The following is a 24,571-nucleotide window of genomic DNA, read 5'->3' as shown; positions in this document are numbered from 1 at the left end:
ACAACTTAACGTGTAATCTTTGCAGGGAAACAGAAGTTATTGTTTTCCAAAGTTCATCAGCAATGCTTGGGGCCACATTTAGGACCATGTCAGACAGGCGGTTTTTTTGCCAGCAGTCTTTTTTTTTTTTTTTAACGATTTCTCGCTAAGGAAATCATAGTTATTTTCAATAGAATCAAACATTTTCTAATTTTACAGTGAATTGTATCTCATGAGTTTTTGCAATTTTTCATGTCGGGGACAGGATTGAAACATAGAAACATAGAAACATAGAATGTGTCGGCAGATAAGAACCATTTGGCCCATCTAGTCTGCCCAATATATCTGAATCCTATGAATAGTCCCTGGCCCTATCTTATATGAAGGATAGCCTTATGCCTATCCCATGCATGCTTAAACTCCTTCACTGTATTTGCAGCTACCACTTCTGCAGGAAGGTTATTCCATGCATCCACTACTCTCTCAGTAAAGTAATACTTCCTCATATTACTTTTAAACCTTTGCCCCTCTAATTTAAAACTGTGTCCTCTTGTGGTAGTTTTTCTTCTTTTAAATATGCTCTCCTCCTTTACCGAGTTGATTCCCTTTATGTATTTAAAAGTTTCTATCATATCCCCTCTGTCTCTTCTTTCTTCCAAGCTATACATGTTAAGGTCCTTTAACCTTTCCTGGTAAGTTTTTTCCTGCAATCCATGTACTAGTTTAGTAGCTCTTCTCTGAACTCTCTCTAGAGTATCTATATCCTTCTGGAGATATGGCCTCCAGTACTGCGCACAATACTCCAAGTGAGGTCTCACCAGTGTTCTGTACAGCGGCATAAGCACTTCTCTCTTTCTACTGCTTATACCTCTCCCTATACATCCAAGCATTCTGCTGGCATTTCGTGCTGCTCTATTACATTGTCTTCCCACCTTTAAGTCTTCTGAAATAATTACTCCTAAATCCCTTTCCTCAGATACTGAGGTCAGGACTGTGTCAAATATTCTATATTCTGCCCTTGGGTTTTTACGTCCCAGGTGCATTATCTTGCACTTATCCACATTAAATTTCAGTTGCCAGAGTTCTGACCATTCTTCTAGTTTTCCTAAATCCTTTTCCATTTGGCGTTTCCCTCCAGGAACATCAACCCTGTTACATATCTTTGTGTCATCAGCAAAAAGACAAACCTTACCATCGAGGCCTTTTGCAATATCACTTATGAAGATATTAAACAAAATTGGTCCCAGTACAGATCCCTGAGGTACCCCACTGGTAACATGACCTTGTTCTGAATGTTCTCCATTGACTACAACCCTCTGTTGTCTGTCACTCAGCCACTGCCTAATCCACTCAATAATATGGGAGTAGGGTTGAGCGGACACCTAGATGTCCGTGTTCGACGGGTTCGGCCGAACTTTAAAAAAAAGTCCGGGTCCGTGTCCCGGACTTTTACCGAACTTTTCCCGGACACCGAACCCCATTGAAGTCAATGGGGACCCGAACTTTAAGGCACTAAAATGGCTCTAAAACACCAAAGGAAAGGGCTAGAGTGCTGCAAATGGCAGCAAAACGTAATTAAGAGCATGGCAAGTGCTCTGCAAACAAATGTGGATAGGGAAATAACTTAAAACAACAAAAAAAAACAGAAAAATAAAACAATGTTCTTCTTCATCTCTGAAGGACGAGGCCCATATGGAGTAGGAGGGAGGTTGAGGTGGTGGTGGATGTGGCGGTGACATAGGCGTGCGCACAGGGTGTGCTGGGTGTGCCTGGGCACACCCTAATCACCTAGGGCACATAGCATTGCCAGTGAGGAGATGGGAAAGATCTCCCTGGGACCTGCTCTGCTCTATTTCTCCTTGCCTACAGGTACATGGCCCCGATACATTACTCTCCCTGCTGGCAAACACATGCATGTGTATTTCAACTTTGGGGTGCACACCTTAATGCAATAGGCTGCGCACACCTATGGGCGGTGTAGGTGGAAGCGGCGGTGGAGGAGGACCAGGGCCGGATTAACAGCATCATGGGCTTGGTGCTGAGGATTTTGAAGGGCCTTAGGGCCGTGCCTTGCCATGCACCCAGAGGAGGAAGGGTGCAGCCATGCATGCCTAATTCAACATGGGATGCTGTCTCTGAAGCCCATAAACACATCCATGCATCGCCAACTGTCCCTCCTTGTCCGGCCTTCACGCTGTGTGGGGAGGTTCTGAGGGTGCTGCCTGGGGAAGCGAGCATAGAAGCCAGACTTCTGTGTTTACAAGTGACAGAAGAGCGGTAACAGTGAATATGGCCAACCCGGGGCCTATATAAAAGGTAGGGGCCTGGAGCTGCAGCTCCAATAGCCCCTACATTAATCTGGCCCTGAGGAGGAGGACGAGGTAGCCAACACTGCTTCTTTTCACAAATTTTAAATGAGGGTACACCCCAAAAGAGTGAGAAAGAGCAAAAATGGAACAATGGGTGGGTAAGGTCGGTATCCATTGCTATTCTGCACAAGGTACGGAAAAGTCCCGTGGGATCCATGCCTGGTTCATTTTAATGAACGTGAGCTTGTCCACATTGTCTCTGGACAGGCGGCTGCGCTTGTCTGTTATAACGCCCCCAGCCGTGCTAAATACCCGTTCAGATAATACACTGGCTGCAGGGCACGCCAGCACCTCCAAGGCGTAAAGGGCAAGCTCAGGCCATGTGCCCAATTTGGAGACCCAGAAGTTGAAGGGGGCAGACCCGTCATTCACTACATGTAGGCGTGTGCACACATACTGCTCCACCATGTTGGTAAAATGCTGCCTCCTGCTAAGACGTTCCATCTGAGCTGCTGGTGCTGCTGTTTGTTGTGGCGTGCTGACAAAGCTTTTCCACATTTCGGCCATGCTAACCCTGCCTTCTGAGGTGCTGGCGGTGCCCTGGTTGCGTTGGCGACCTCCTCCTCCTCCTCCTCTGCCTTGTGCTTCCACTGTGGCCCCGCTGTCAGATGGGAATGCCAGCAGCATGGCGTCTACCAGCGTGCGCTTGTACTCGCGCATCTTGCGATCGCGCTCCAGTGAGTGAATTAAGGACGGTACGTTGTCCTTGTAACGGGGATCCAGCAGCGTGGCCACCCAGTAATCAGCACAAGTTAGAATGTGGGCAACTCGGCGGTCGTTGTGGAGACACTGCAGCATGTAATCGCTCATGTGTGCCAGGCTGCCCAGAGGCGACGAAAGGCTGTCCTCTGTGGGAGGTGTATCGTCCGTGTCCTCTGTATCCCCCCAGCCACGCACCAGTGATGGCCATGAGCTGGCCTGGGTGCCACCCTGCTGTGAACATGGTTCCATCTCCTCCTCCAGCTCCTCCTCCTCCTCATCCTCCTCATCCTCCAGAACTGTGCCCCTGCTGGACAATTGCGTCCCTGGCGTTTGCGTGTGCAGGAACCCACCCTCGGAGCCCCTTGCGAATGACTGCCCTGAAAGCCTTGGAAATGTTACCTCTTCATCCTCCTCCTCCTCCTCATCCTGTGCCACATCCTCTTCCATCATCGCCCGAATTGTTTTTTCAAGGAGGCATAGAAGTGGGATAGTTAAGCTGAGAACGGCGTCATTGCCACTGGCCATGTTGGTGGAGTACTCAAAACAGCGCAACAAGGCACACAGGTCTCGCATGGAGGCCCAGTTATTGGTGGTGAAGTGGTGCTGTTCCGCAGAGCGACTCACGCGTGCGTGCTGCAGCTGAAACTCCACTATGGCCTGCTGCTGCTCGCACAGTCTTTCCAGCATGTGCAAGGTGGAGTTCCACCTTGTGGGCACGTCACATATGAGGCGGTGAGCGGGAAGGCCGAAGTTACGCTGCAGCGCTGCCAGGCGAGCAGCAGCAGGGTGAGAACGCCGAAAGTGCGCACAAACGGCCCGCACTTTCTGCAGCAGCTCTGACATATCGGGGTAGTTTTTAAGGAACCTCTGCACCACCAAATTCAGCACATGCGCCAGGCAAGGGATGTGCGTCAAACCGGCTAGGCCCAGAGCTGCTATGAGATTTCGCCCGTTATCACACACCACCAGGCCGGGCTTGAGGCTCGCTGGCAGCAACCACTCATTTGTCTGCTGTTCCATGCTCCTCCACAACTCCTGCGCGGTGTGTGGTTTGTCCCCCAAACAGGCAAGTTGTAAAACTGCCTGCTGTCGTTTACCCCTGGCCGTGCTGAAGTTGGTGGTGAAGGTGTTACGCTGTCCGGATGAGGAGGCGGTAGAGGATGAGGAAGCGGAGTAGGAGGAGTTAGGAACAGGAGGCAAACTGAAGCGCCCTGCAATCCTCGGTGGTGGAAGGACATGCGCCAAATTGCTATCCGCCTCAGGCCCATCCGCCACTGCATTTACCCAGTGTGCCGTTAGGGAGATATAACGCCCCTGACCGTGCTTACTGGTCCACGTATCCGTAGTTAGGTGGACCTTGGCACAGATGGCGTTGCGCAGTGCACACCTGATTTTTTCCCCCACTTGGTTGTGCAGGGAAGGGATGGCTTGCCTGGAAAAGTAGTGGCGGCTGGGCACGACGTACTGTGGGACAGCCACCGACATAAGGTTTTTAAAACTGTGCGTCTCCACCAGACGGAATGACAGCATTTCAAAGGCCAATAATTTTGAAATGCTGGCATTCAGGGCCAGGGATCGCGGGTGGGTAGGGGGGTACTTCCTCTTCCTCTCAAGTGTTTGGGAGATGGAAAGCTGAACGCTTCCACGGGACATTGTGGAGATGGTTGTTGGTGACCCAGGTGGTGGTGTTGCTGACAGATCGTCTGTTTGCGGGGTGGCAGGTGCCGGTATCACTACAGATGTGGCTGGAGCGGCCGAGACTGCAGCAGAAGAGGAAGCAGGATGAGCCAGAGACGTTTCTTGGTTTTGAAGGTGTGTACTCCACTGCAGCTCGTGCTTTGCACTTAGATGCCTGATCATGCAGGTTGTGCTCAGGTTGAGAAGGTTCATGCCTCGCTTCAAGCTCTGATTGCACAGGGTGCAAACCACTCGTGTCCTGTCATCAGCACATTTTCTAAAGAACTTCCACGCTAGAGAACTCCTTTGAGCTGACTTTGGTGCGCTCGTTCCCTTGCTGCGTTGGGCAGTAGCGGGCGTAGTGTCTAGGGCACGGCCGCTCCGCTTCTGCACCCTGCTCCCTCTTCTGCTGTGCTGGTGGCTCTGTGCGACCACCGCCTCTTCCTCCAAACTACTCAGTTCACCTGCATGACGTTCATTCCATGTGGGGTCGAGGACCTCATCGTCCTCCACATCATCTTCCACCCAGTCTTCACCCCTGCCCTCCTTGTCGGTCTCCACAATGCTGAACGCCGCAGCAGTTGGCACCTGCGTTTCGTCATCATCGGAGACGTGCTGCGATGATCCTTGCATGTACTCATCTTGAGAAATAAGTGGTTGGGCATCGCTGCACTCAATCTCTTCCACTTCTGGGGCAGGGCTAGGTGGATGGCCCTGGGAAACCCTGCTGACAGAGTCCTCAAAAAGAATAAGAGACTGCTGTATGGCTTGGGGCTCAGACTGCTGGCCTGATTTGCAAGGGGGTGAGGTGAAAGACGGTTGGACATTGGCTGCAGGTGCCAACTCTGACCTTTCTGCAGTAGACTGGGTGGGAGACAATGTGAAGGAACTGGAGGCACTGTCAGCAGCAAACCAATCTACTATCGCCTCAACTTGTTCTGGCCTCATCACTTCTAGGGGCGTTTGATGCCCTACCAAATACTGATGCAGGTTCTGTCGCCTACTCACACTTGAGGAAGGTGTTTCACTTGTGCGTGTAGCTGGCACAGATCGACCATGTCCTCTCCTTGCAACAGGAGCTCTACCAGCAGCACCACGACCCAGGCCACGGCCCTTATTTGACGGTCTCCTCATATTTCTGTAATTTAAGATCTTGCCCTAGAAAGGTTTTTATTGAATAGCGGAATAGGAAATATGATCAAAAAAAGTGTATGTATCTCGCACGTACACAACCACACTAGGCCCCAATTACTATTGTTTGTACCCCTAAAAGGCTAGATGAGGAGTAGGGGGGGTATGGAACAGGCAGCACCCTCAAACCTTCAGAAGTATGAGATGAACCCCAACAACTTGGAAAGGTGGATCTCTCTCACACGTACCGACACAGACTATCCCGCAATTCAATTGATCCTCAAAGGTTTTTATTGAATAGCGGAATAGGAAATATGATCAAAAAAAGTGTATGTATCTCGCACGTACACAACCACACTAGGCCCCAATTACTATTGTTTGTACCCCTAAAAGGCTAGATGAGGAGTAGGGGGGGTATGGAACAGGCAGCACCCTCAAACCTTCAGAAGTATGAGATGAACCCCAACAACTTGGAAAGGTGGATCTCTCTCACACGTACCGACACAGACTATCCCGCAATTCAATTGATCCTCAAAGGTTTTTATTGAATAGCGGAATAGGAAATATGATCAAAAAAAGTGTATGTATCTCGCACGTACACAACCACACTAGGCCCCAATTACTATTGTTTGTACCCCTAAAAGGCTAGATGAGGAGTAGGGGGGGTATGGAACAGGCAGCACCCTCAAACCTTCAGAAGTATGAGATGAACCCCAACAACTTGGAAAGGTGGATCTCTCTCACACGTACCGACACAGACTATCCCGCAATTCAATTGATCCTCAAAGGTTTTTATTGAATAGCGGAATAGGAAATATGATCAAAAAAAGTGTATGTATCTCGCACGTACACAACCACACTAGGCCCCAATTACTATTGTTTGTACCCCTAAAAGGCTAGATGAGGAGTAGGGGGGGTATGGAACAGGCAGCACCCTCAAACCTTCAGAAGTATGAGATGAACCCCAACAACTTGGAAAGGTGGATCTCTCTCACACGTACCGACACAGACTATCCCGCAATTCAATTGATCCTCAAAGGTTTTTATTGAATAGCGGAATAGGAAATATGATCAAAAAAAGTGTATGTATCTCGCACGTACACAACCACACTAGGCCCCAATTACTATTGTTTGTACCCCTAAAAGGCTAGATGAGGAGTAGGGGGGGTATGGAACAGGCAGCACCCTCAAACCTTCAGAAGTATGAGATGAACCCCAACAACTTGGAAAGGTGGATCTCTCTCACACGTACCGACACAGACTATCCCGCAATTCAATTGATCCTCAAAGGTTTTTATTGAATAGCGGAATAGGAAATATGATCAAAAAAAGTGTATGTATCTCGCACGTACACAACCACACTAGGCCCCAATTACTATTGTTTGTACCCCTAAAAGGCTAGATGAGGAGTAGGGGGGGTATGGAACAGGCAGCACCCTCAAACCTTCAGAAGTATGAGATGAACCCCAACAACTTGGAAAGGTGGATCTCTCTCACACGTACCGACACAGACTATCCCGCAATTCAATTGATCCTCAAAGGTTTTTATTGAATAGCGGAATAGGAAATATGATCAAAAAAAGTGTATGTATCTCGCACGTACACAACCACACTAGGCCCCAATTACTATTGTTTGTACCCCTAAAAGGCTAGATGAGGAGTAGGGGGGGTATGGAACAGGCAGCACCCTCAAACCTTCAGAAGTATGAGATGAACCCCAACAACTTGGAAAGGTGGATCTCTCTCACACGTACCGACACAGACTATCCCGCAATTCAATTGATCCTCAAAGGTTTTTATTGAATAGCGGAATAGGAAATATGATCAAAAAAAGTGTATGTATCTCGCACGTACACAACCACACTAGGCCCCAATTACTATTGTTTGTACCCCTAAAAGGCTAGATGAGGAGTAGGGGGGGTATGGAACAGGCAGCACCCTCAAACCTTCAGAAGTATGAGATGAACCCCAACAACTTGGAAAGGTGGATCTCTCTCACACGTACCGACACAGACTATCCCGCAATTCAATTGATCCTCAAAGGTTTTTATTGAATAGCGGAATAGGAAATATGATCAAAAAAAGTGTATGTATCTCGCACGTACACAACCACACTAGGCCCCAATTACTATTGTTTGTACCCCTAAAAGGCTAGATGAGGAGTAGGGGGGGTATGGAACAGGCAGCACCCTCAAACCTTCAGAAGTATGAGATGAACCCCAACAACTTGGAAAGGTGGATCTCTCTCACACGTACCGACACAGACTATCCCGCAATTCAATTGATCCTCAAAGGTTTTTATTGAATAGCGGAATAGGAAATATGATCAAAAAAAGTGTATGTATCTCGCACGTACACAACCACACTAGGCCCCAATTACTATTGTTTGTACCCCTAAAAGGCTAGATGAGGAGTAGGGGGGGTATGGAACAGGCAGCACCCTCAAACCTTCAGAAGTATGAGATGAACCCCAACAACTTGGAAAGGTGGATCTCTCTCACACGTACCGACACAGACTATCCCGCAATTCAATTGATCCTCAAAGGTTTTTATTGAATAGCGGAATAGGAAATATGATCAAAAAAAGTGTATGTATCTCGCACGTACACAACCACACTAGGCCCCAATTACTATTGTTTGTACCCCTAAAAGGCTAGATGAGGAGTAGGGGGGGTATGGAACAGGCAGCACCCTCAAACCTTCAGAAGTATGAGATGAACCCCAACAACTTGGAAAGGTGGATCTCTCTCACACGTACCAACACAGACTATCCCCCAATTTAACTGATCCCCAAAGGTTTTTGATTAACTAGCGGAATAGAAAATATGATCCCAAAAAAGTGTATGTATATCACACGTACACAACCACACTAGGCCCCAATTACTATTGTTTGTACCCCTAAAAGGCTAGGAGTAGGGGGAGTATGGAACAGGCAGCACCCTCAAACCTTCAGAAGTATGAGATGAACCCCAACAACTTGGAAAGGTGGATCTCTCTCACACGTACCAACACAGACTATCCCCCAATTTAACTGATCCCCAAAGGTTTTTGATTAAATAGCGGAATAGAAAATATGATCCCAAAAAAGTGTATGTATATCACACGTACACAACCACACTAGGCCCCAATTACTATTGTTTGTACCCCTAAAAGGCTAGGAGTAGGGGGAGTATGGAACAGGCAGCACCCTCAAACCTTCAGAAGTATGAGATGAACCCCAACAACTTGGAAAGGTGGATCTCTCTCACACGTACCAACACAGACTATCCCCCAATTTAACTGATCCCCAAAGGTTTTTGATTAAATAGCGGAATAGAAAATATGATCCCAAAAAAGTGTATGTATATCACACGTACACAACCACACTAGGCCCCAATTACTATTGTTTGTACCCCTAAAGGCTAGGAGTAGGGGGAGTATGGAACAGGCAGCACCCTCAAACCTTCAGAAGTATGAGATGAACCCCAACAACTTGGAAAGGTGGATCTCTCTCACACGTACCAACACAGACTATCCCCCAATTTAACTGATCCCCAAAGGTTTTTGATTAAATAGCGGAATAGAAAATATGATCCCAAAAAAGTGTATGTATATCACACGTACACAACCACACTAGGCCCCAATTACTATTGTTTGTACCCCTAAAAGGCTAGGAGTAGGGGGAGTATGGAACAGGCAGCACCCTCAAACCTTCAGAAGTATGAGATGAACCCCAACAACTTGGAAAGGTGGATCTCTCTCACACGTACCAACACAGACTATCCCCCAATTTAACTGATCCCCAAAGGTTTTTGATTAAATAGCGGAATAGAAAATATGATCCCAAAAAAGTGTATGTATATCACACGTACACAACCACACTAGGCCCCAATTACTATTGTTTGTACCCCTAAAAGGCTAGATGAGGAGTAGGGGGGGTATGGAACAGGCAGCACCCTCAAACCTTCAGAAGTATGAGATGAACCCCAACAACTTGGAAAGGTGGATCTCTCTCACACGTACCAACACAGACTATCCCCCAATTTAACTGATCCCCAAAGGTTTTTGATTAAATAGCGGAATAGAAAATATGATCCCAAAAAAGTGTATGTATATCACACGTACACAACCACACTAGGCCCCAATTACTATTGTTTGTACCCCTAAAAGGCTAGATGAGGAGTAGGGGGAGTATGGAACAGGCAGCACCCTCAAACCTTCAGTATGAGATTGTGTTCACTGTACCCCACAAAGATTGAGTTCACTGCACCCCACAATGATTGTGTTCACTGCACCCCACAAAGATTGTGTTCACTGCACCTCACAAAGATTGTGTTCACTGTACCCCCCAAAGATTGTGTTCACTGCACCCCACAAAGATTCTGTTCACTGTACCCCACAAAGATTGTGTTCACTGCACCCCAAAAAGATTGTGTTCACTGCACCCCAAAAAGGATGTTGTTCACTGCACCCCAAAAAGGATGTTGTTCACTCCACCCCAAAAAGATTGTGTTCACTGCACCCCACAAAGATTGTGTTCACTGCACCCCAAAAAGATTGTGTTCACTGCACCCCAAAAATGATTTTGTTCACTGCACCCCAAAAAGGATTTTGTTCACTGCACCCCAAAAAGGATGTTGTTCACTCCACCCCAAAAAGATTGTGTTCACTGCACCCCAAAAAGATTGTGTTCACTGCACCCCACAAAGGATTTTGTTCACTGCACCCCAAAAAGATTGTGTTCACTGCACCCCAAAAAGGATGTTGTTCACTGCACCCCAAAAAGGATTTTGTTCACTGCACCCCAAAAAGATTGTGTTCACTGCACCCCACAAAGGATTTTGTTCACTGCACCCCACAAAGATTGTGTTCACTGCACACCAAAAAGGATTGTGTTCACTGCACCCCAAAAAGATTTTGTTCACTGCACCCCAAAAAGATTGTGTTCACTGCAGCCCAAAAAGATTGTGTTCACTGCAGCCCAAAAAGATTGTGTTCACTGCAGCCCAAAAAGATTGTGTTCACTGCAGCCCAAAAAGATTGTGTTCACTGCAGCTCACACACAGAAAAATGGATGTGGATCACTGACACCTGCCTATCTCCAATCCCACACCACACAGCAATATCGATTGTAGTTTGTAGAACACAGTTTCCCTAAAATTCAGCAGACTCTGTCCCTAACAGGATTGAGAAGAGATCGTAGATCAGGATTGAGTGCAGATTCACCCCACCCCCCACACAGCAATATCGATTGTAGTTTGTAGAACACAGTTTCCCTAAAATTCAGCAGACTCTGTCCCTAACAGGATTGAGAAGAGATCGTAGATCAGGATTGAGTGCAGATTCACCCCACCCCCCACACAGCAATATCGATTGTAGTTTGTAGAAGACACTGACCCTATATAATTCAGCAGACTCTATCCCTAAAATGCCTACAACTCGCCCTGCCTAAACACTCCGACCTGTCCCTCAATTCTATCCGGACACAAATGGTTTTTTCCTGCCTATCTTTCCCTAATCAGCAGCCAGCACGTTGATGTGTGCTCTGTCCCTGAATCTAAGCAGCATAATGACGCCGCTGCGGCTGCCTCGAACTTATAAAGACTTGGTCACATGCTTCAGACGGCCAATCACAGCTACTGAGACATTTGCAGGCATGGCTGGGATGGCTTAAGGCACACCAGTTAAACGATTGTTGATTGGCTGTTGAAAGCCCGCCATGAAAAGAGCGCCAAAGCATGCAAAACCCGGAAATAAAACGACCGAACACGGATTTTTACCCGAACATACAGTAAAGTGTCCGTGTCCGTGTTCGGGTACAAAAAATCCAATTATTCGGTACGAACACGAATAATACAGTCCGTGTTCGCTCAACACTATATGGGAGTCCATGCTCAATGACTGCAGTTTATTGATAAGTCTTCTATGTGGGACAGTGTCAAAAGCCTTACTAAAATCTAGATATGCAATGTCTACTGCACCTCCACCGTCTATTATTTTAGTCACCCAGTCAAAAAAATCTATAAGATTTGTTTGACATGATCTCCCTGAAGTAAACCCATGTTGTTTTTCATCTTGCAATCCATGGGATTTAAGATGTTCCACAATCCTATCCTTTAATAGGGTTTCCATTAATTTGCCTACTATTGATGTCAGACTCACTGGTCTATAGTTGCTCGATTCCTCCCTACTACCTTTCTTGTGAATGGGCACGACATTTGCCAATTTCCAATCTTCCGGGACGACTCCTGTTACTAATGATTGGTTAAATAAATCTGTTAATGGTTTTGCCAGCTCACCACTAAGCTCTTTTAATAATTTTGGGTGTATCTCATCAGGACCCTGTGACTTATTTGTCTTCACTTTAGACAGCAATCTTAGAACGTCTTCCTCTGTAAAGACACATGCATCAAACGATTCATTAGTCATCCTTTCAAGTGGAGGTCCTTCTCCTTTTTCTTCGGTAAAAACTGAACAGAAGTATTCATTAAGGCAGTCGGCTAGCCCTTTATTCTCTTCTACATACCTTCCGTCCTTTGTTTTTAATTTAGTTATTCCTTGTTTTAATTTCCTTTTTTCATTTATATATCTGAAGAATGTCTTATCCCCCTTTTTCATAGACTGAGCTAGTTTTTCTTCTGCCTGCGCTTTAGAAGTTCTTATAACTTGCTTGGCCTCTTTCTGCCTAATCTTGTAGATTTCCTTATCTTCATTGCTCTGGGTTTTTTTATAATTACAAAATGCTAGCTTTTTATTTTTAATGATTTGGGCCACTTCTGCTGAGTACCACAGTGGTCTCTTCCTTTTTTTGCTTTTACTGACAAGTCTAATGCAATTTTCTGTTGCCTTCAATAATGCACCTTTTAAGTAGTCCCATTTCTCCTGGACTCCATGTAATCCGTACCAGTCTGATAAGGACTCATTTATGACTAATTTCATTTTTGAAAAGTCTGTTTTTCTAAAATCTAAAACTTTTGTTTTTATGTGGTGTGACTCTTTCACAGTTCTTATATTAAACCACACTGACTGGTGATCACTGGATCAGAGCAACAATCGCCCTGCATTCACCTCTATGGTTTGTAGCAATGAACACTAATGTAATCATTGCGACCTGGAAAAACGTGTCCAAGTCTGAGCTATGATATCATGCCCGCTGGGACTCAGGGATGGGGGACTGGAGTCCATTCACTTATCAAGATGTGCCAGCATATGTGTAAGAAGTGTGGGATGCCGCTCACCCAGCCCAGTCTATGCAAGTGTAGACAATGGCCTCAGCTAGCGCTGCCAGTGGAGTCCCACACTTCTTACACTAATATAGTCATGTGCAACAATTTTGACAAGGAACTTCAAAAAACTGCTTCTTTGCAACAGATCACATTGACTCACCTCTCTATTCCTATTTGCCTTTTCAAATAGGGTGGAATAAAGTTTCAATTACAGAGAGTCAGTCTTAAAGTAAGCAGCTTTAGCTATAATTTTTCTTTAGAAACATACACAGTTATGTGATTCTTATGTTATGGGTGCACTCTATATTAAATGTTTAAAGGTCAATGCATTATGATACATTGTGATACGTTGTGATAATACACAGCAATGCACCGCATACACATAGGTGCTCTGTGATGCGATTTATTTTCAATGGCACCCCAGCACATTAAGGCAGGACACCATATCACATGGTAATGCAGTACTGTGTGTTGTAGTGTGCTCCATTGAAAACAACGGTATATGTCTGATTTTCCTTTCATTTTAGTGTGTTAGCAGCCTATTCAAGTTGAGTTTACCATGCAACATAATGAATGTTAGCGCAACACATCTGAATAAGCCCTTTTTTACATAAATAGAAATTAGAAAAAGATTTCCTGAAAATATTCTGGCAAAACTCAGAATTTAACAATCTTCCAAGAGTTTCAAACCCTCAACCTGCACCCATCTCCCCCACAAAAACACACACAAGCTAAATTTACTCTAATGGCACCTAGAAACTCAATGGATAACCATAAAATTAGCTGCTAAGCTCCTAAATTTTAATTGCTTCTATAGGGCACAATATAGAATGGATGGAAAAGATGTAGAATGGGCAGTCTGCTTTCAGTATTTTCTGTTCATTGAAGGTGAACTTTAAGCTAGAAACGTATATGTAATCTTGCCATAAGCGTCCTTGTTCACACACTTCTGTTATAAGGCGGAGGTTCTTCAGGCGATCAAGGGGTTACATCCCTCCAAGGCCCCCGGGCCGGACGGGTATTCCGGGGTATATTATCGCAAATTTCAGGAAGTTCTGACGCCGCATCTTTGCGCCTTTTTAAATGCCCTACGCAACGGGGAATCCCTCCCGCCCCATGAGAACACGGCTTATATTCACGTCTTGCCCAAACCGGACAAGGATCATAGTATATGCGACAATTATAGTCCGATCTCATTGATTAACTCTGATCTAAAAATTTTGGCGAAAATTATGGCCACTAGGCTTGGCTCCTTTTTTGGCTCAATATATACATCCCGATCAAGCTGGGTTTGTCCCTGGTCGACAGACTTCGGATCAGACTAGACGGGTTGTAGACATCATCACGGCTATTCAATCAGATTGGGACGGAGGGGGTAATCGTAGAGGCATGCTCCTCTCCCTAGATATTCATAAAGCTTTTGACTCCCTGTCGTGGGAATACCTTTTCGACGTGTTGACCAGATTTGGATTCGGCGCTCCCTTTCTCACGTTGCTGCGGACCCTATATAGTACACCCAGGGCGGTTCTTAGGCTGAAGGGCTTCTCCTCGGACTCTATTCCTATTTGTAGAGGCACCCGACAGGGCTGCCCCTTGTCCCCTCTCCTTTTTGTCCTAGCACTGGAACCTTTAGCCATTAAAATTCGTGCTTTACCGGACGTGCGGGGGGTGGTGTGCGGGGGCGTCGAACACAAGTGCGCCCTTTTTGCGGACGATATTTTAGCCATTGTCTCCTCGCCCGTCACGACTTTACCCAACTTATTTGCGCTATTGGATGCGTTTGCGCTTGTATCAGGTTTGCATACAAACCAAACGAAATCCCAGGCACTGAACATCTCCCTGGAGGGTCGCACTGTGGACACACTCAGGAAATCTTTCAAATTTGCATGGTGCACGGACTCTATGCCCTACTTAGGCATTAATTTAACCCCATCCTTGTCTACACTCTACACGAAGAATTATCCTCCTCTGTTTACACTCCTGAAGGGTGACATGGATAAATGGTTGCTGCCAGTCGCGCTGAGACGGTCTGACCTGCTTAAGTTTCAGGGTCACGTCCTTTCCTTTATCTGGGGGAACAAGAGGCCTAGGGTGAACAAGAGAACGCTGTACACCCCTAAAGTCAGGGGTGGTTTAGGGGTACCGGAACTGCTGAACTATTATTATGCTGCACAGTTATCCCAGTTGGTGAGATTCCACTCTGAGGGGGCCCGGATGCCCTGGATGGAATTGGAGGCTAGCTCGGTTCCGGGCCTGGCAGTCTCCCATGCAATGTGGTTATCGCCTAGGGATCGTCCCCCCATCCTGTGCCCAGCCTTGTCTCATTCTATGGAAATTTGGGATCGCTTGACCAGAACGCATGGCTTTAGGTCCCCACATACCCCATTGGCCCCTATTCTTAACAACAGCGGGTTCCCCCCGGGTCTCTCCCCCAGATCTTTTCAGTGGTGGACGAACAAGGGGCTGCTTCGCATAGCGGATTTTTGTGATTATAGGGGTATCCTCAAACGTCAGCAGCTGATAGAAAAACATGCCCTGCCTGATACTGAGTACTATAGGTACGCACAAATTGATCATTACCTGCGATCCCTGTCTCGCCTGTCCGATCTGACTACCATGACCTCCATGGAATTTTTGTGCCGCAGATACGATAATTTACGGGGGTATATTTCTATGATTTATAATATGCTTATGGACTCGCCCCTGAAGCTTCCATACATGGAACGATGGGAGGCGGATGTCGGGGAGATTGTGGAGTTGGCGGACTGGCACGACATGGCTCGAGAGGCTTCCAGGTCTCTAATTAACACTTCAATCATCGAGGCCAACTATAAAGTGCTCCTGCGCTGGTACATGGTACCAGCCAGGATAGCATTCTTTGTGCCAGGAGCATCCTCGCGGTATTTCCGGGGGTGTGGCCAAGAGGGTTCGATGTTTCATGTTTGGTGGCAATGCCCGAAGGCCCGACGCTTCTGGATTAGAGTGTACAATTTCATCTACACCCTCACGCAAGTTAACCTAATCAAGTCCCCTCAGCAGGCACTATTGGGCAAAAAGGTGGATACAGCCAATAGAGCGCAGAGGCGGCTCATAACGTTCATATTTACTGCAGCAAAAATAGCAATAGCGAGATCCTGGAAGTCTCCTACGATACCATTTGAGCTGCTTAGTCACAAACTGAATTGGATTATGATTAATGAGCGCCTGACAGCTCAACTGGAGGACAAAATGCGTGTGTTTGACAAGATATGGGGATCGTGGATTAACTACCTCACTGGGGGTGCCTGATGGACTCGGGAAGGTCTGGGGGTGGGGTGCGGGGGCGGGGTCGGGTCCAATCTTACAAATTTTTCCTCTTCTCTCTTTTCCCTTTTCTCTTCTTTTCTTGTGGTTCTATTGTCCTTTCTCTTTCTCTCTTTCTACGATTTGTCTCAGTTTACGGTATGAGGTTAACAGTGGTACTGTATTCTAAGGGCTTAGTACCCCATGTCCCCAGCCCAGGCTGGGGCAAGGTTCTGTGGGATCACGATCTAGCCACTTACCCTGTGAAGTATGCAAAGTGTGATTAAATGCTCGGGGTGGCTGGCCCTGTTCACCCTCGGTGAGGGTCCCTCTAGATACCTTGAGGCTCCTGTTCATTGTGTTTTGAGGTGCTAGCCCTTGCCACGTTATAGTTTCGACCTTTTATAGAAGTATTACCTAATGTTTGCTATGGTTGTACCACTGTTCACGTTTGTTATGCACTGATTTTTTATTATGTGTGTATATTTTGCACTATTTTTGTAAAAACTTTCAATAAAAATCATTGAAAAAGATAAAGTGCAGGTTCATGTGTTTAAAGTTCATCTGCAGGCGACAAACCCCACATATAGCATAAAAACATTTTTTTTTAATTCTGGATAGAGTAGGAAAGGTTAAAACCCCTTATCAGTTTCTTTATTGCTCTCAGTGCCACATTTCCTATTTCTTATTCCCTTCGAGAGATGCAACAGGAATTAAGAGGAAATCTGTACGAAGTAAAGGGGAAATTCTGCCTTAGTTATTTTCCATTAAAACAGGCGCACCCATTGGAAATTGTACCCCCACCCCCTTTTATGGTTACAGTGGTAATTTTTTTGTATTTCCCATCACAGTCCATTATGGTGACAATGGTCTATTATGGTGACAATGCTCATCAGGACAAGTTTTGAGGTTTTATCTTCCTAGCAGGGACCCAGCCATAATAAAAGAGAGAGAGTTTTTAACATTTTCTAGCTAAAACAAAAAATATGTTTTTCTAGATAAACTTTACATTCTGGTCCTGATCCTGTGCTGCTTATACAGTACTTACCTACCCTTCCCTCCTCTGCCACTTTATTCATCTGCAGGCGAGAAACCCCACATAAAAGTGCTGATGGATGTTTTAAAAGGATCTCACAGGAGAGAAGTAAAGTAATTCCTGATCCTTTTTGAAGGTGCATGCTGTAGGGAGAGTCACTGACCTGGAACAAATGTGCATATCAGGTGTCAGGACACTAAGTAATGGATAAGGATGGCAGCCCCAATACAGGCATTCAATATGTATCAAAAACAAGTCAGCATTGGAAAATCTCTTTTTTTTTTTTATATCCGGACAGATTTCCTTTAGATAAAAAAAAAAAAAATCAATGTTGATGTCCAGTGCAGCATGCCACAGCACCTAGTGCATTCATATCTATACATTGTGGTGCACTGAAGGCTGGTGCATTGCTTTACCCCTTTAAGAATGAATTTATACCTTGCATTGTGGCAAGCATGCGTTAATGTGTTAACTTAGCATGAATGTATGTATCCAAACATTTACAAGTGTGAAGAGAGCCTTAGCCCCATTTACAAGTGTGAAGAGAGCCTTAGCCCCGGTTCACACTGGTGTGATGCAAGAACCCTGCGAATCAACTGCGGGTTCCCACATAGCACTCGACTCACAGGCAGTTCACACTGCCATATGCGAACTGCTGGGAGTGTCAATACAAATTTAATGACACCCCCAGATCAGTTCGCATATCACAGTGCAAACTGTCAATTCGAACAGGAATCAGATTGCAATCTGTATGGCTGAATTTGCATCGCACAGACATTGCATGTGATTTGCATAGCAGTGCGGTACAAATCACATGCAATGTCTGACATTGCTATAGTGTGAACCGGCACTTCATGAGAAACTTCACCCCTGCCCATGAATTTTATTTTTCATACTCCACTTCCTTTGATATTCATTTATGCAGGATAAACATATATACGAATCCTGTGTTGTCCTATTTTTACCCTGCGCTGTCCTGTTCTGCACAGCAATTTTAAATTTCTCATAATCAGACATGCTAGGGGTCTTGAATGGAACTGAAGGGTTAAAAAGCTCAATGTTAAATGTATTGATTTTTTGTAATCCTGTATATGAGTATCAGCCAACCAAAGAGGTCTTAAAGCAGGGGTGTCCAACCTTTTGACCTTCCTGGGCCACATTGGAAGAAGAAGAATTGTATTGGGCACACATAAAATATACTAACAATAAGGATAGCTGATGAGCAGAAAAAGTCGAGCAGATAGCAAGTTAGTGATCACTGATATAAATAATGTACCTAAGTAACAAATCATCACAATAATATTTTTTTATATAAAATTAAAAGAGGGCAGAATAAATCTAGTGCGATATTTAACACTGTTTTGGATAAACTAATACATCAATATCTGGTTCTATGGGTGTAATAGCAATTCTTAATTAATTTTTAAGGTCCTCATCAAATATTTTGGTTCTAATTTTGCTCTTCGTGTGCTTCATCCTTGAAGATATTTGCTCACAAAGATAGGTGCTGCCAAAAACTTCAAGCACCAAACACAAATACCGCTGCTCCAGGTGGGTCTGCTGGGCGGAAATGAACAAGCTTATGGAAATTGGTGCACGTCCTGCCACTGCTGCAGAAAATCATGAGCGAAGAAAATGAAGGATGGCTGAACTTCCCATACGATGCAATTTGAATTTATTGAGGATATATAAAAGCAAGCACAGATGATAGAAGGCATACAGCAGGGGACAAAAGGGTGACGTGTTACACACGACTTGTGTGCTTACTGAATCAGATTGCAATCTGTATGGCTGAATTTGCATCGCACAGACATTGCATGTGATTTGCATAGCAGTGCGGTACAAATCACATGCAATGTCTGACATTGCTATAGTGTGAACCGGCACTTCATGAGAAACTTCACCCCTGCCCATGAATTTTATTTTTCATACTCCACTTCCTTTGATATTCATTTATGCAGGATAAACATATATACGAGTCCTGTGTTGTCCTATTTTTACCCTGCGCTGTCCTGTTCTGCACAGCAATTTTAAATTTCTCATAATCAGACATGCTAGGGGTCTTGAATGGAACTGAAGGGTTAAAAAGCTCAATGTTAAATGTATTGATTTTTTGTAATCCTGTATATGAGTATCAGCCAACCAAAGAGGTCTTAAAGCAGGGGTGTCCAACCTTTTGACCTTCCTGGGCCACATTGGAAGAAGAAGAATTGTATTGGGCACACATAAAATATACTAACAATAAGGATAGCTGATGAGCAGAAAAAGTCGAGCAGATAGCAAGTTAGTGATCACTGATATAAATAATGTACCTAAGTAACAAATCATCACATTAATATTTTTTTATATAAAATTAAAAGAGGGCAGAATAAATCTAGTGCGATATTTAACACTGTTTTGGATAAACTAATACATCAATATCTGGTTCTATGGGTGTAATAGCAATTCTTAATTAATTTTTAAGGTCCTCATCAAATATTTTGGTTCTAATTTTGCTCTTCGTGTGCTTCATCCTTGAAGATATTTGCTCACAAAGATAGGTGCTGCCAAAAACTTCAAGCACCAAACACAAATACCGCTGCTCCAGGTGGGTCTGCTGGGCGGAAATGAACAAGCTTATGGAAATTGGTGCACGTCCTGCCACTGCTGCAGAAAATCATGAGCGAAGAAAATGAAGGATGGCTGAACTTCCCATACGATGCAATTTGAATTTATTGAGGATATATAAAAGCAAGCACAGATGATAGAAGGCATACAGCAGGGGACAAAAGGGTGACGTGTTACACACGACTTGTGTGCTTACTGACGAAGCACCCAAGTCGTGTAAAAAGGCATCACCCTTTTGTCCCCTGCTATATGCCTTGTATCATCCGTGCTTGCTTTTATATCTCCTCAATAAATTCTTATTTCATCGTATGGGAAGTCCAGCCATCCCTTATTTTCTTAGCTCATGCTGCCAAAAAGTGGTGATATAAATAACGGATGTTTGTGAATAGTGGGATATTTTTCTTTGGGAAGATAAAACCTATGAGGCTGGTTTCACACTATTGTTAATTAGATGTGTGTTTGCCCGCATCCAATTTGAATGTCAGGAGCTTGTGATTGCCTCTCAATAAAGCCAGTTCACACAGCTCCAGGACGGCTGCGGAGAAAATTGCACAGGAGTCCTGTGCATCTTCTGGTCCGTTTCAGGTCCGAATTCAGCCACATTTTTGGACTGAAATCGGACCTGAAATGGTAAACCCCTGCTGTGAGCTGCTCTGCACAGAAGTGTGAACCCAGCCTAAAAGTCCAGTAAAGAGAAACTGTCAAATTATTCTATAGCTGCATGTGTTCAATAAGTGTGAATGCATTTTACCACAAAAAAATCAACATTTTACAGTAAGTTTTCGATTTGTGTTGGGCCTCATTCAAAACCGTCTTGGGCCACATGTTGGACACCCCTGTCCTAAAGTATAATGTTGAGCTTCAACATTTGTTAATTATCTCTATGTGCCTTCTTGTGCTACACAACACTTCACGGTGTAACACTACAGTGTTAAATTGTCACACATAAAGGGACTTCTACCCAGCAAACTATAACAGGGTCTAATAATTTGTCATATTTACTATGGGCACCTTGTCATCTTTCCTCTTCTCATGATTAATAGAGTCTCTTATTTTTTTTTTAGTTTAATAGAGTGACTTTTTAAATATTCTGAAATCCCTACACTGACTCCCATACACTACGCCTGCAGGCAGGGTTCCTGCTAAACCACTTTTTAATTCTGTGGTCAGTTTTCATTGGTGTTTGGTTACGTTTGTGTTGGAATAATTCAGCTGCAGTGTGTTGGAAGTGGGCTACATCTAGAGTTTTGTAGGTTTAACCCAGTCAACCGTGTAAATAGTCCCTCTGTGTTTCTGTCTTCAAAACCTCCCCTGTAGCAGAGATTTTTCTGCCCTTCTGATTACCTTTGACTTGCTAGAAATGTGGCCACTGTACTTAAAAGGGGAATTTGTCTATGCAAAGGTAATTAACCAAAATCAGCACAAGTACCAGAAGGTGAGGAAAGGTCCTTCTGAGGTCGGAGTACAGTGATAGCCTGTGATTCCTCTCCGGTATACACTTCACAGGAACCCTTTAAAAATGTTTCTTACTTATTCAGCAAGGCCATGAACAGTATGCAAAACGCAGTAACTAATAGGACTCAGTACAGACTCCATTTTCCAGAAACTGAATCTGGTTGTGAAAGTGAGGACTGCTATTCATCAATCATTTTAAGGCCCGTACACATGATAAGAAAATCTGAAGGGAAAATTCGTCCGACGACCGATTTTCGGATTGTTAGTATGGTGCTTTCGACAGCCAACTCCGACTTTTCGGCTGACAAAATCCTGATGTGCAGGCTATAAAATTTTTGTTGTCTGTAATACAACGTCCGATTTTCATCTCATTAGTACAGATTTTGACGGAAAAAAATCTTAAGAGCAAGACTAGGCATGCTCAGAGACGAAAGAACACATACAAAGCAATCCAACACATGACATCACTTCTGAAGTAGAATTCTGTCGTACAGGAAAATTCGTATAAAAATAACCTCTTCACTTTCCACATCAGACTAGCATGATCCAAAAATCAGACGACAGATCGTTCGATAATCTTATCGTGTGTACGGGGCTTTAGACTGCTTTATAAAAGTGGAACTCCAACCATGGGAACTTCTCTGTTATGTTGATATATATATATATTGTTGTTAAACAGTTTCCATGGGCATCTTTTTGTCGCTTTGTGTTCAGCAAGCCATTGTAGGCAGAGAATTACTTTAATTAGGGGTGGGTCATTCATTTAAAATGGGTTTTACAAGAGGCATATCATTAATCTAGAGCCACACTTTAATTAAGCATACAGTATATAAGAGAGCTATAGTTATGGGTCTAAAGTATTACAAAAGTAAACAAAAAAGTATGTAGTGCAGTACAGTAAGATATGGCAGTGCAGAGCTATGACGGGTATGGTATGTAGCAGTAGAGTGGTCATTGAGGAGTATGTAATGACAGGGCAATCAGTGAGCAGTATGTCATTGCAGCCAGTGAGTAATAAGTCAGGGCAGGGCAGTCAGTGAGCATTATGTCAGTGCAGCCCGTATGTAGTAAGTCAGGGCAGTTAGTGAGCAGTATGTCAGTGCAGCCAGTGAGTAGTAAGTCGGGGCAGTCAGTGAGCAGTATGTCAGAGCAGTCAGTGAGTGGTATATCAGTGCAGGGCAGTCACTGAGTGGTATGTCAAGACAGTCAGTAAGCAGTATGTCAGAGCAGTCAGTGAGTGGTATATCAGTGCAGGGCAGTCACTGAGTGGTATGTCAGGACAGTCAGTAAGCAGTATGTCAGAGCAGTTAGCAAGCGGTATATCAGAGCAGTCAGTGAGAGGTATGTCAGGGCAGTCAATGAACAGTATGCCAGAGCAGTCAGTGAGCGGTATGTCATAGCAGTCAGTGAGCAGTATGTCAGGGCAGTCAGTGAGCAGTATGTCAGAACAGTCAGGGAGCGGCATGTTAGAGCAGTCAGTGAGCAGTATGTCAGAGCAGTCAGTGAGCAGTATGTCAGAGCAGTCGGTGAGCGGTATGCCAGAGCAGTCGGTGAGCGGTATGTCAGAGCAGTCAGTGAGCGGTATGTCAGAGCAGTCCGTGAGTGGTATGTCAGAGCAGTCAGTGAGCGGTATGTTAGGGCACTCAGCAAACAGTATGCCAGAGCAGTCAGTGAGCGGTATGTCATAGCAGTCAGTGAGCAGTATGTCAGGGCAGTTAGTGAGCAGTATGTCAGGGCAGTCAGTAAGCAGTATGTCAGAGCAGTCAGCAAACAGTATGTCAGAGCAGTCAGTAAGTGGTATGTCAGAGCAGTCAGTGAGCGGTATGTAAGAGCAGTCAGTGAACAGTATGTCAGGGCAGTCAGGGAACAGTATGCCAGAGCAGTCAGTGAATGGTATGTCATAGCAGTCAGTGAGCAGTATGTCAGGGCAGTTAGCGAGCAGTATGTCAGAGCAGTCAGTAAGTGGTATGTCAGAGCAGTCAGTGACTGGTATATCAGGACAGACAGCCAACAGTATGCCAGAGCAGTCAGTGAGCAGTATGTAAGAGCAGTCAGTGAGCAGTATGTCAGAGCAATCAGTGAGCAGCAAGTCAGAGCAGTCAGTGAACAGTATGTCAGGACAGTCAGGGAACAGTATGTCAGGGCAGTCAGGGAACAGTATGCCAGAGCAGTCAGTGAATGGTATGTCATAGCAGTCAGTGAGCAGTATGTCAGGGCAGTTAGCGAGCAGTATGTCAGCAGTCAGTAAGTGGTATGTCAGAGCAGTCAGTGACTGGTATGTCAGGACAGACAGCAAAAAGTATGCCAGAGCAGTCAGTGAGCAGTATGTCAGAGCAGTCTGTGAGTGGTATGCCAGAGCAATCAGTGATTGGTATGTCAGGGCAGTCAGCGAGCAGTATGTCAGGGCAGTCAGCGAGCAGTATGTCAGGGCAGTCAGCGAGCAGCATGTCAGAGAAGTTAGTAAATGGTATGTCAGAGCAGTCAGTGAGTGGTATGTCAGAGAGCAGTATGTCAGAGAAGTCAGTGAACAGTATATCAGAGCAGTCAGTGAGTGGTATGTCAGAGCAGTCAGTGAGCAGTATGTCAGAGCAGTCAGTGAGCGGTATCTCAGAGCAGTCAGTGATCAGTATGTCAGGGCAGTCAGTGAGCAGTATGGCAGAGCAGTCAGTGACCGGTATGTCAGAGCAGTCAGTGATCAGTATGTCAGGGCAGGGCAGTCGGTGAGCAGTATGTCAGAGCAGTCAACAAGCAGTATGTCAGGGCAGGGCAGCCAGTGAGTGGAATATTAGAGCAGTCAGTGAGCATTATGCCAGGGCAGTCAGTGAACGGTTTGCTAGGGAAGTCAGTGAACGGTATGTCAGGGCAGTGGGTGAGTGGTATGTAAGAGCAGTCAGCAAGCAGTATATCGGGGTAGGGCAGTCAGTGAGTGGTATGTCAGAGCATTCAGTGAGTGGTATGTCAGAGCATTCAGTGAGTGGTATGTCAGAGCAGTCAGTGAGTGGTATGTCAGAGCAATCAATGAGTGGTATGTCAGAGCAGTCAGTGAGCGGTATGTTAGAACAGTTAGGGAGCAGTATGTAAGGGCAGTAAGTGAGCAGTATGTCAGGGCAGTAAGTGAGCAGTATGTC

Source organism: Pelophylax lessonae, assembly GCF_965119305.1.
Source record: "Pelophylax lessonae genome assembly, chromosome: 1".
NCBI classification, from domain to species: Eukaryota; Metazoa; Chordata; class Amphibia; order Anura; family Ranidae; genus Pelophylax; species Pelophylax lessonae.
The sequence above is the reverse complement of the archived record's forward strand: the minus strand, read 5'-3'. Positions refer to the sequence as shown.